The 13891-nt window shown below is 32.1% G+C and overlaps 1 long non-coding RNA gene across 1 annotated transcript; it reads right to left on the bottom strand.

Annotated features, from left to right (window-relative positions):
• Nucleotides 1–1098: 1098 nt before the first annotated feature.
• LOC118067807 (uncharacterized) lies at nucleotides 1099–6332 on the bottom strand. Its single transcript, XR_004690431.1, has 3 exons — nucleotides 6224–6332; nucleotides 4385–4664; nucleotides 1099–1323 (listed from the first exon to the last, which is right to left on the bottom strand). It is a non-coding gene; the product is annotated as an uncharacterized lncRNA (long non-coding RNA).
• Nucleotides 6333–13891: the final 7559 nt, after the last annotated feature.

Genomic DNA, 13891 nt, shown 5'->3' with positions numbered 1-13891 from the left:
CTTAGCAACAAATTTAAACTACAATCATTTAGAATAAATCCATGTTAATTTCACTCGGTGGCTATTTTCTTACCTTGGTGTTATTAATCATTACTATGCAGTTAGCTTCCAGTTTGCATTGTGAAATAGAAAAACATCTTGGTGATAATATAAAAACAATGCATGTTAGTTATTTACAATTCCACTTTTTTATTCTGCTACTTTCAAAATAAATTATTACTTCACCAGTATAATAACAATAATGGGCATAAGCATATTATTCTGGTTGCTTTTTCCAACTTTTTATTTTTTACTGACGACAAAAGTGGAACGTTAAATCGTATGATTGGTATAATACGCTGGATGACAAGTGTCTGTAATATGTCAAGTATAAATTTAGGTGGATTAGGAAGGTGAGTTGTATTCTTGGTTGAATGTTAATATTGACTGACAGTTAATATTAAGTAGTTAGGCAAACTTGGTTTGAAAAGGACGACGACCTGATGCATTGATGACCGATAGCATTGGTGCAACGGTAATAATTATCACATTGCAGTTGGCAGCGGCCAATTTGCCGGAGCGAGTTGTACGTCCTCGTTTGCGCGATCGGCAGCGATATCCGTATATAGAGCGTGTTTCCAGCCCTCGTTTCCTTCATCGACTTATCGTTTTTATTCTTCCGGACTATCGTAGAAACAAACTAGGAAACATAAAAGTGTAAACACATCTGCAACAAACCAAAACAAGTATTCTTTACTTAGTACATACATTTATTAACCGTTGGATTATCGTTATTTTTATAAACCCTAAAAACTACTAGGAAGTACCAATGGTGCTTCAAGGACTCTAAGATCCTGAACGTCGACAAATACGTCGGCTTTTATTCGCACTATTGCACTCGCAATTAAATGCAACCAATAAAGTGCCAAGGCAAATCGCCCAGACTACGATGGAATGTGAAAGTGCTCAGATAAATTCGCCTTCATCGATATTAAAATTCGAGATCAACATCAAGTATCTAGACAAGTTTAAACCAATTATTACACCTTTATTTTATTACAAATTCCGATCACTAAATATTTAATAAATTCCTTTTTTAAACCCACCTAATCGCAACGTGACTGACATTTTTATCCTGCTACAGAAAAGCTTTTACAGACAGTTCTCAGAAGCCTTTTTTGCATCCGCAAATGCTTAAGTGGATTTTATTATAAGATAATACTTTAGTCCTTTTCTCCCTCTGTTATAATATGCCATTCATAAAGAAGCCTCTGCACGTGCCTTTAGGATCTTGAAGTGAATTTAATCAACATAATTTTTCTTCTCTAAAAAATGTTTTTCCATCTACAAAAAGAAAAAAAAAATTAATTAAATGAAATTTTATTTCAGTATGTATCAGATCATTGAAAATTATTTGTGTAGGTTTGGTATTGTTTGGATAGCTGAAGGTAAGCTGTGGTTTTACAACAGTGTTAAGAAAAGCAAAGAGAAGAGTGGACACAACAAATATCTGCTAACGCTCTTCTATCTATGTACATAAGTGCTGGAGAATACAAAGAGAATCAACGTCGTGAAGTCGTAGTCTCTTGGGTGGGGTGAGTGCACTTTACAGTTAGAACTTCGAAGAGCAAAGAGCATAATGAGAGGAACGTGCTGGCCTCTGGCCTTCGATCTACATTGTGACTTAACACGTCTTGTTTTTGATATACGAATACTTCCTGTCATTATAATGTGAATCCAATCAACTCATAACAATATGTCATATCAACCTGCTTAAGAATAGAAATAAATTCTGCAAGTGATAATTGGTTTATTGAAAGAATTTTGATGGATCATCATTCGTTTCTACTTGTCTAGCTGTTGTCTCATTTGAAATATGTATGCGCACCGTGAAGTTCCAGCCCCTTGGGCGGGGTGAATGCATTGTACAGTTAGAATTTCAAAGAGTGAACGACTATAATGAGAAGGACGTGCTGGCCTCTGGCCTACGATCTATACTGTGAAGCAAGTCTTCGGTCATCGTCCAGCTAAAGTCGATGAGCTGTTTTCACAGCTACTACTGCATTTATTTAACATTTTAAATTAATCTTCCTGAAGATAAAACACTCCCTTACAACCGTGTTGACTTTAATAGAAAAACTTGAAAAATTCCATAAGTTGGAATCCATTTAGCCTGAAATCTTGATCAAGCCATGAAGTCAAGAGAAAAAAGAAGGTCGATTGATACGTCTTATTTAGCGAGGACGAAAGTTAATCCCACGGTTGAATGACTGGCTATACCTACCTACTTGCTAACTTCACTTTACTATAACTGAGTAGAACCTATACAAGTATCCCACAAGTTTTTTGTCACAACTGACAATGAGATCTTGTTACGAAATCATGGGAGACGAACAGGCACAATTATTATTTCACGATTCATTGTTTTCAAAGACGTGTACTACTTCCGTGCGAAGATGCTTAAAAAACTCTCATACTTTCATGAAAATATGCACAGTGGTGAAATGCAATGACGGGTGGTACTTTGAAGTCAAATTACTCTTGCATTTTGAATTTTATCGTAATTGTTTTTAAAAAAGATTATAGCTGCATAGAAAAGTAGCTTACGACATACTTCTATTAATGGGATGTCAATCATGAATTATTAAGGCTTCTATGCAAAGAAAAATCAACTTTTGTATTTATTATTTTTCCATTGTATTTATTACCATATCTCTAGGAAATGTAGTTGGAGTGAAAATTTTTTCAACTGATTTAAAACAACCATTGAAATTGTAAATTGAATTAGTGAAACTAATATTTAGCGAGAATTAATAAATAGAATTGTTATTAGAAATGCAAAAATGTTGAAGAATTTATTGCAAAAAAAACTATCAAGATGATTGGATATTAGAATTTTCTTAATGGTAGTGAGATTTAGAAATTTATCATAAAAATGATTGGAACTTTGTTTACACGTGTTGCATAGAAAAGTATGTGGAAAGATATAGGGTATAAAGAGGAAAAGAAGATAAAAATTGCTATAAAGATTTGCAAAGTGTAATTTTCTAGAAGAAATTGTGTAATAGATAGTAAACAATGGAAATATAGTTTAACGGGTTGTTTTAAAAAATGATTCGACGGAAATATAGGGCATTACTCTTAAGTGTAACGGCAAAGCACTTATGCTAGGTAACAACCGCTTCGTCATACTTAGCTCCATGAAACCTAACATTCCAGCGTAAATTTACGCTTGTCACTTGACCTTTTACGATGAAGATTACTATTTGTTTCATTAATTTTTTGTAAATAATTAATAGTTGTTTTATTTTCATTGGAAGGGGCGTTGGCATGCATGATTGCACGAGAATTGTCGAGGGGTTCACGCGGTCATGTTCCTTCCTCTCTCATCGCACGAACGTATCCACGGTCTAAACCCGCAAGTCTCGATCCATCGGATATTTTCTATGCGGCGTAAGTGCTCGTATATAAGCCATGTCAGGAGATAAATCGCCTCGAAGGTCGTACACAAACTGACCGTAATTGGACTCGGGCGAGGTTACATCTGAACTTTTCGTTATTTCATGATCTACGTGTGCGATCAGCTACAGGATCTGCATTAGATTGTAGAATGTATGCATTCAATAGTTTTCCTCTTATATATGCTAAACTTAGTATATACAGCATATATAACGTCTATGGCTCGTGATTCTCCATCTTTTATCCACATCTCCATATCGATTTTTCCTCAGTGCATGATTGCATAGTCGAGAGATGATATATAATTCACTTGGGCACGGCTTAGTGTCGTTAAAAAAAATTCTATCGATTCAAAATGAAAATTCTCTTCAATAACTTAAATCATGGAATTTACATAGTATCCCACGGTATTCTTTATGCAAATTTTCCTTGGCTATTTACACATTATTTTAATCGTAAAACGTTTTATATTCTTCCCTTGACCTACGTGACATAATACCTATGTTTAACAGTCGTCCTCTGTCTCTAATCTTGATCGATCTTTGCTTCAAGAAATAAACTATTCAGACTCCTACTTCTCGACGAATTTAATTTCCATAGTCAATGTCCTGAGGCATCAGAAAAACAAGAGAATCCGTTAAAGACATAGCTGATAGGTATATGGCTGCAGAATGGGCGTGTATTCTCGTAGCTGCGATAAGTAATTATCGATGAATCTTACGGAAGCCACCTGGAAAAATAACTTGGCAAGGGGACGAAGGAGGTCTTGACGCTTGGGTATACCATGTCCGCAAGAGGATGAAGACGTCTTGATGCTTGGTATAGGAACGAGAGTGGGTAATTTGCTCGACTGGCTAGACCACTCGTTTCGTGATGTGCACGTGCGTCTTCGTATAGCTTAGATGCTGCAGAAGAGTGTTGTATATATGTTACGAGAGTTCCGTACCTACGAGACGCGTCTTCGCTACTGACTGCTGCTACTGTACAACAGATCTCACGCGCGTGCAGTACACTGGAGCGGTGAGAACCGTTCGATGTCGACGAGAAAACTAACATCTACGTCTATTCTCATTTACTACATCCACGTGTTTGGATCGAGGTTAAATCCAGCTTCGAAGATGCAAATCACACGGGAATTATTTATCTTAGTCCTTGCTTTACTTGGTAATCATTATATCCACTGGAATATTTTTATCGCTATTTAATTGGTTGCTCCAAAATAGTACCTGCAACAGAGGAATAAAAAAATTATTACTCAATCTTTTCATTATATCTTTGAAAAATGCTGGCATCAAGTGTTATATTATTTTACTTCATTCTGGGAAAAGAATTTAATAACAGTTTATTAAGATTCATTAAATTTATTATGATTTAATAATGGATTTTTTGTTCGCTGCATCAAATCAGCGGAATTATTAACTGTTAGAAAATTCTTCTCTTGATATAATTATCAGATTATACAAATCAGATTAAATGTATAAACAAAAGATCTTCAATGAAGTTTTCTCGACAGCCATTGAATTTTCTTCATATAAAGTACTTCATTTTACATTGTATCAACAATTAACACTATTGAAGTAATTATTTATAATTTTATTTAATCATTATATTTATTTTAAAGTTCTTGATAATGAAGAAGTTCATAAGAGAAGTTATTTTTAAAGTTTCCAACTAATTTTTCTTGACAAATAATAGTAAATAAATTCTCCTTGAAAGAATCTTATTTATATTATCTATAAATGTGAACGTAATGTTGTTCAACAAGCTATCAGCGTTGACGTAACAATAAATTATATTTGAGATACATTGAGAAACTTCTCATTAAATTAGGTATATCAACTCTTCAGAAGCTTTCTTCCTAACAATATTTCATATATTCTATCACTGTAGGATGAGATACTAATTTGTTTTGAAACAATACGTGATTCTATCAATTTCATCCTCACTAACAACCAAAGCCTATCTAACTGATTTATTTATTAACAATAAATAATCAATTTTTTTCTTAAGATTACATCGTTTATGACCAATCAATAAAATTTATCGACTATAAATGGTTTCCTCTTGATATTATTTACCTCTAATTAACCAGCTTGTAAATTAGAATATTTTTCTAAGAGAATGGAATAACTGAAAAGCTTGAGTCTTCAAGGAAAATGTAATTTAAATAAGTCAATCATGTAAAGTTTTTGCTCTATAATTTTTCGTCTTCAAGTAATTTGTTCTTAAGGTATCTACATAATCTATCTTTTTTTAGCATGTGATAAAACTGATAAGTGTATTGTATTAAGTCATTTAGTAAATATTAAAACTGTCTTATAGGGGAATGTTACGCCTGTGCGGATGCTTTACATAATGAATCTCTCATCTTTCGTGTACATCACATATGCATATCGCGATGAATATCGCTGCATCACTCATTGTAATGCGTGTAATGAGATTCGCAAATAGGCAAGCAATTTGATAGGCTTGTCAACTGGTGTTACGGTTAATGCGCGCGAAGAATGGCCTGATGGATTACAGTTATGGCTTCTAAGGGCACCAAACCGTTAGAACATATATTCAACATTATTCTTGACAATTTTTTTTTCTAACTCCATCAGTAAATATTATATTCTATAAAATTTATATGCAAATGTCCAATGTATCCGATATCACAGCTAATGAAGAAATAATGTCAGGTAGATTGAAGCTTCAGGATCAGCTCTTGCAAGGATGTCAGATAAATGAAAAGTCAGTTGGAACAGTAACGTGCTATGTTAGCATTTACGAGCAAAAAACATACCTTCTAATCTTTATTCTAGCGGTACAATGCTGAGCGTTAATTACGGTGATTGATTTAAACTTGCTCTTCAGGGATTTAAGAGCCTCGCCCGAGAGACATGACATTAACGTGACCACGATACCACTCTTGCGTCCACCGGAACGTCCACGGAAGTATTCAGCAACTAGTCTGTGGAAAGGAATTAATTTAGTCACGAAAACTTGTTGAAAACACTCGTGTTGAAAATAATCAGCAATATTAGCAACATGTGGTACAACTATTGTGATCTAGAAACAAATTAGTATGTTCAACAATGAGATTTTTGTAGATGCTAATAAAATACTGGTTGATCATTAGTATCACACTATTTAAAATCTGTCAATGAATTGATCAGCTAATTATTCCTAGCTAATTGATTATTGAGTGTAGATTACAAGTAGTAAGTGTTTTTTCCAATCAACAAAATTTTAAATTTATTAATTGAATTTTTTTATATAAAAAATAATATGGGGTTTAATTAATTAAAACCTGGTCTAGAAGTTTCTTCTAATTTAACCGAGCCTTTAATCACCAGACTTTCTTCGGTTCTTTCATGAGCTACCTGATCAAGACTTTACTAATAAAAAAGTTTACAGTAATAGTAAATTGATGTTGATGAATGATAGGATATAGATAGCTACTTCAGGCAATAAATTTTACAAGCTTTGTTTTTCAAGCAATGATAAAACCTGTTACGTGGAATATTGTTTTTTTAATAATTAATATGCAAGTCAGGTAGAAGCAGACAAAGTTAACCACTGGCTAATGTGTGGTTCGAGTTGAATCTTATCAATTCTTTCTACCTGAATGACAGAAGAACCCTTCAGATTTAATCAGAAAAAAAAATTTTGAAAGGAAGTTTCAACAGTGAATATTTGATGAAATTCATTCAGAAGGTTATAGGTTGTCGTTTTTAGTTTCTCTATTTTATTCAAAAAATAGACCAGTTTATTTTAATGATGAAAAATAGTTGATTGAACGATTCTAAAATAATGAACTCATAAAAAGAATACTGTTACAGCAATAATCATTATTGAATGATAAATGTGACTTTAAATTTGAAATAATTGCAATTTTATCTTCAAGGGTATCGCCGAAATGAAATCACATCATGCTACAGATTGGATAACATTTAACTTGAATTGTTGATTATAGTAATCAAGAATCATTACTGAAACCGAAAAAAATCGTCGCAATCCTTTAATTGTACTAAGAAATGATATTTCTTTTGATATATTAAAGCATGAATGAAATTAAAAGAAATTTAGCAACCCATATTACATAATAAAAGCAAATATCACTTAAATATTAGGTTAACATAAAATTGAAACCGACAATTTTCAGTATTTATCTCTGTATGAATCAAAAAAATAAAAACACACACATTTTTATTGCATAAAAATGCATAAAGATGTGATACAGTTGATGACGATATTTCTCTTTTATTACCATGGCAAATAAAAAAAAATTCGAGCAGACGGCGGGTGGATTATCTGATGAACTGGTACTGGCTCATCGCTTAAGGCGACAGCGAGAGTATCTTTGCGTTTCAATACTTTCTCTTTTTTCCTCTCACTTTTTTTTGTACATTCACTCAATGTTGAATTGGTTAAAATCACGTGTTCATTTTGTTGTTATTATTAATACTAATATTTAAGCTTGTCTAAATACAATAATGATCAATGAACCATACATTATAATCTAGATAAAAATATTTGTTTGATTCGATCCAATATATTTTACATATCTCACATAATCAATACTCTCAAATAGTGGCCACAGGTTGCATTATCGAGGGCTAGTTATTGCGAGATCGTTATATGGGAGGTAACGCAACATCGTCGAAGACCAACTTTAGAGCTACAGTATGAGCTCGATTCTACTATTCACTTGGATAGTGTGCAGTCAAGACAACGTGCCGCGGGGGCCGTTATCCGACACTAACGAAGCCACTCGTTCAAATCGACTGTTCCCTACCGGTTTTAACTATCAATCGCCCCCTCTTTTACAATAAATTACCAGGAGCAATAATCCAGAAAATCCTACTGGTAAATCGTATTCAACTGTAACGAAAATATTCTACAGGTTACTTTGATTTGTCGTGTTATTAATACTTTTATTGGATTGAGAAAGAGATCAGCAGGCATGTCAAGCACGCGGAACCACATTTTGCTCTATTATGAACGTGCTAGCTATTTCACGATTAACGATCTCATACCATGACAAAGCCATTTGTTGATCAATTGGACAAATTAGTGGTCCTTGATGAAGGATACTTTAACCACAGGAGACCTTGAAACTGTAATCATTTGGTGAAATAAAATTGTAATAGAAACATTAGCTATTCAACTTTTTACAGATTTGATTGATTGATTATCTAATAATTATTTTTTTCTATTTATTTATGATGTTCATAATTATTTAATAGTCGCTTGTTATTTTTATTAGTCATCGATATGAAAATATTGATGATACTTTTAAAAAATATTTCCCATTCTTGAGTTTTTTATTTTCAAATTTCTCAGCTTTATAAAGAGATTGCCTTGAAAATTTAATTATATATTGGGAAAAAAATCTCACATGCCTAATTGATTACCCAATCACTCTATACAATTTTTATTTTTATATTATTGTTTGTTTTTAATTCATTTGATTTATGAAACGTTTTATGAAAATATCTACAATCATAAAATTGAAATTTTTACTACCTCGAAAATTTTTCAAGTTGCTTAAAAGTATTTGTTCTTCAATTTTTCAACTTCCCACCTCTAAAAAGAAAAAAAAGAACGCGAGTTCATTACTCATTTGACAAGGCCACAACTTTTCATAAAAGAAAAGAAAAAAATTTGTCCTTATTCATTTCAAGTAGGCTTGAGGTAGGAGTCATTGAACAAATGCTTGCAATAAACTTTATCATAATTTTTTAGACTCAGAGTTCTGTAAATAATTCATTTCTTCCTCAATTATTTATCCATGCTTAAGGTGTTTTTATTTGTTAAATAGCAATATGATGAAAATAAAAATAAAAATGCCGAAGATGAACAAAAAGTATCAGTGATAAATAGAATGTAAATGGTGTCAGGCAGTGAATTTATCGTTAAGCGATTTCCACCAGCAACCTCTACACCTTATGGTAGATGATGAAGTCATATTCTATACCCTTGGTTCCCTTTTCTTCTCCATAAATTCACTTGGTGAATTAACTTACAGTGAAATCGATTAAGTTCTTGTCATAAGCTTAATATTGTGAATAAATAAATAAAAAAATCACTGATTAATTTAATTAGAGTAAATTATCAGAATGATTAAGAATAAATTTCACTATGAAAAATAACTCGATTGATTGCAGTTGTTTCAACTGTGGTAAATACAAGAGGTATTTATGCATACACGATTGTCGAGAATCTTAAGAAATTGCTTTGACTCCAACTTACGAAATAGCTAAAGCCTTCCAACTAGAGATCTACGATTGACTTTGCAGATCAATCGACGACCGAAGACGACTTTTAAACGGAGTATTTACACGCGAGGCTGCAGTTAAGTCATGGAATCGAACTCTCTACTCGTGCAGTAAAATGTCGCCGTGCATGGTCAGCCCAGATGCATCATTGGTTACGCAAACTGTTTATTTCAAATGTACAGAATGCGTGAACATGGTCCGGAGAAATTTTTGGCTTTAATATTTATGAATCCTTTGCCAGAGACACGAGCCAGTGAAAGGAATAAGAGATAAAGATTTTATTTCCTTGGGACTAGTGAGATGTCATTCTTTAATAACTGACAAAAAACCGCAAACTTACAACAACATTTTCTCGCTTTTATAATTATTACCTCACGTATGTTTATAGTAATTTAAATCTAGAAATGCGCAATAAAAACCTTGGACTTTTGTGTTAAAAAAAAATGATTATGAGAAAGTTGTAAAAAAAAATTGGCAAAAATTAAAATGATATACTTATGCCAGTTAAACCTTTCACATCAGTTAATATTTATTTCTTTCTTTGCCGGTGACTTTGATTAATGTTGTTCATGAAGAATACTTTGGAAATATGCTAATGTTTCTGAATTGATTTATGATAATTTAGCGATCTTAAATATTATTTGAATGGACTAGTATCAAAATAAATTCGTTATTTCACTACCATATAATGTGATATTACACGAGGTTTTTTGTTACAAGACAAAAACAAAAGTATCAGGAAATAAAACAATTTTTTAGCGAAAGTGAAATTATCAGTCGCTACCCTATTTGGTGTTGAATGACTTTAAAAACATTTTGATCAACCGAATAATCTTTTATATTCTTAAAGAACATCTTTTCTACCTTATGGAGTATTTTTAATATCATTTCCAACGCTTTATCAATAATTATTATCATTATTTTAATATACCTGTACATTATCTTAACGATATATACTATTAGTCTTTATCTTTTTCATACCTTCATGAGTATTATCTTTCTCATAAACTGCTGACTTCTCTACCACACAAGAACGATAGAGGTCGTAGGAAAAAGAAGCTCCGGGGGAAATTTTAACGTCGTCGTAAAACGCTGAGCAATTTCCGACTGAGCGATATTCCAAGGGTGACGATAGTGACTTTCATAATACATGCAGATGTGACGACAAATCTTATTATCAGCTTCATAGCAAAAAACCAATAACTTATTACTAATCAGAAAACGTGTTATTAACTTAATAATTGTCGTTAATTTTCTCTTTATATTTTTTACACTCAGGACAACCTTTTTTTTTTTAATTAAAATTTACAAAAAGCTTCTTCTCAAACCCTAACGATGTTAAATAAAAAATTTATTTTAATTTAATTCAATTTTTTTGAGTAATTCATTTGAGATAAATAATGATGAAGTTTGATAAAAAAATTATTGAATTTATTTTTTATCGTATCAAGTAGTTGGCTCATGAATATTCTTATTTGAATAAATTATAAAATATCTAAATTTAAATAGATCTACTTTTTATAATTTCTATTTGCCTAAGTATACTTCTTTTTTCAAGAAAAAATGTCGATTAAATCAATGAAAAATTACTCATGATTAATAAATTTTTTTCAACTTGATTATATACTTCTTTTTATACAAATATAAAGTCATTAAGTCCAATTAAAATGATACAAAAAGTTTTACTTTCTTTTAAAGTAATCTTCTTTACCAGGTCAACATCAACTAGCATTTTTATTTCTTATGAGAACTGGGGGATACTACAGTATCATTAAACTAAAAAAAAAGTGCTACTCTTTAATTTGTTTATGACACGTGATTTATTCAAGTCAACTCGTGATAAAAAATGGTTAAATCATGAGTGATTGAATAAAATATTCACAAGTTCTGAAAGTAGCTATTAGAGTAAATGTATATGATGAAAGTAACTTATACAAGAGACGTTTATTGACAAGGGATACTTAAACTTCACAAAAATGAATTTTTGCCTGATCAGTAGATGAGAAATTCTCATTGATCCTAGCTTGTGCATAGTTAACTAATAATCGTCAATGGTTGATCGCGTGGAGGATCAAGCTATCCTGGAGTAATGAAAGATGGTTGGTGGTTCAGTTAATGACTCTGCGTGCACGCGGAAGAGTAAAGTAATAGTATTGGATCGATTCTCTTCATTCCCTTGACTTTTGCGTGTCTTATAAGACCATGTAAAAATGCGCAAAATAGGTCCCGGTCAGTTTGCCGCTGAGATTCTTCCTGACCACGTGAGAAGAGGGTGCGGTACTTGATGTAGAAGAGTGTAGTGAGAAGAGCAAAGGTTTTATCGACCTTCGGAAGGTTAGGCAAGCTCGCAAGAGACTATCCAGCGTTATTGCGGCGTGCAATATGCTTCCGTGTACTGATCGCTCATTACAATTATTTATGTAATGATAATATTCACCCTGAGGTGCCCTTACCTCGATCGTGATATAATAAATAGAGGAATATGACCTGTACCAAGTATACAATTTCGCTCGCTCGCCAACTCTATACATCCGCCCACTCATGTTGTTTATTTATAGAATAGACTAGCAATTTATGAATTATTCCAAGATAATAAATTATTTGAAGATATTATACAAGTTATAATCATTCGAGGGACTAAATTGTCACACTACTTCATTCGATTCTATACCTCTCTAACAGGTTTGCCACGTCTTATGACTGACAGAGTCATTGGCCGTGCCAGGGACCCTCTCGATAGTGAATCCAGTTTTTAGTTAAGTGACTACCTTTTTCCAGGAAACTTGTAGCAATTCCCTCCTCCTTTTTTTCAAAGACCTTGTTAATTCCACTTTGAGAAAGACAAACATAATCCTCCAGGCGTTATGAGAACAATCGTCGAGTCTCCTCTGCTTTTCTTATTCAACCAAGAGTCACTCCACACAGCAATAGACTGCTCCTCTGAGACACTGTAATCAACAAAGTCATTCATGTATTATTCTTTATTACTGCACATATATTATTTCAGGGAGTGATATTAGTATTTTGCGTTACAGTTTAATTATTAGATGGCAAATATGCACAGAATAGTTGACGGAATGTGAAAGTATAATACAATGTGTGTACTGACATCGTGAAACTTTATTTAAGAACTTCAGGTGTCCTGCACAGTTGCACTAATCTTACGAAACGTTTTTTTTATTGCTTGTAATTTAAATCAATGCTTAAACAATGTAATTTCCATGTCAGTAATAAATTTTTTTTTCATTGTCAGAAGTTTACGCCTTCTTTGACCATTGATTCTGCTTAGTCTTGTGGCGCACTTTCTCTGTCATTCTTCATTTCGTCTAAGGCAATTTGTGCTCGAACGAAACAAAAGGGTGTTAATTTTTACAGCACTAATAACTTTACATGACATGAAGGCTAGAGAAAGTATCAAATTGCCAATCAATTATATTACTTTTTTGCACTTATTTTTATCTCTATTGTGCTAATCAAAAATTCCAAACGTTTAAAAAACAATAAATTTAATTGATTGGTTAATAAATACAATTATTGCTTGATTGTTGATCGGTAAAAATTATGATTAATGAAAGTAGATGTAGATATACTCCACAATGAAAGTAATAATATATAGAAAAAATATTATAGTTAATTTTTTTAGTTTTATTCAATTAAATTAACGTTTTTCTCTTGAATTTAGAAATAAAAATTTAAATTTTTAGAATTAAAGTATTTATTTATACAGTATATTTTATTTTTATGATTAAAAAGCTGAATTAAACTTGAAATCAATTATTCATGATCAAAATTACATTGCGAATGCATATTAAATGGAATATTTCACAGAAAAGATATTGAAATAAAAATATTTTCTTCAACTCAATGAAAAGAAATGCGAAAAAATGATTAAACAGGTTTTCTATTGTATCAATAAACAGAGTAAATAAAGCTATGAATATATTGAGTAATAAAGTCTTCCACAGCAATCTAATTGTTTGAGTTGTCATTTAGAATATTTATGAATAATATGAAGATGGTATAAGTATGCTCAGATAACTGTTTGATCCAGTAGCTCATCTACTAGCGATACATAGTTGCAGAAGTAGTACACCATATGACGCAAGTAAACATATGGCAAACCTGATCAAGGTGTATGTCTTATCTATACTTAACCGCGTTTCTTTTCTTTTCAATAGTGGATTTTTCTA

Source organism: Chelonus insularis, unplaced genomic scaffold (genome assembly GCF_013357705.1).
Source record: "Chelonus insularis isolate UGA/USDA-ARS -01 unplaced genomic scaffold, ASM1335770v1 contig_397_pilon, whole genome shotgun sequence".
Taxonomy (NCBI): domain Eukaryota; kingdom Metazoa; phylum Arthropoda; class Insecta; order Hymenoptera; family Braconidae; genus Chelonus; species Chelonus insularis.
This window is presented reverse-complemented; position numbering and strand designations above follow the sequence as displayed.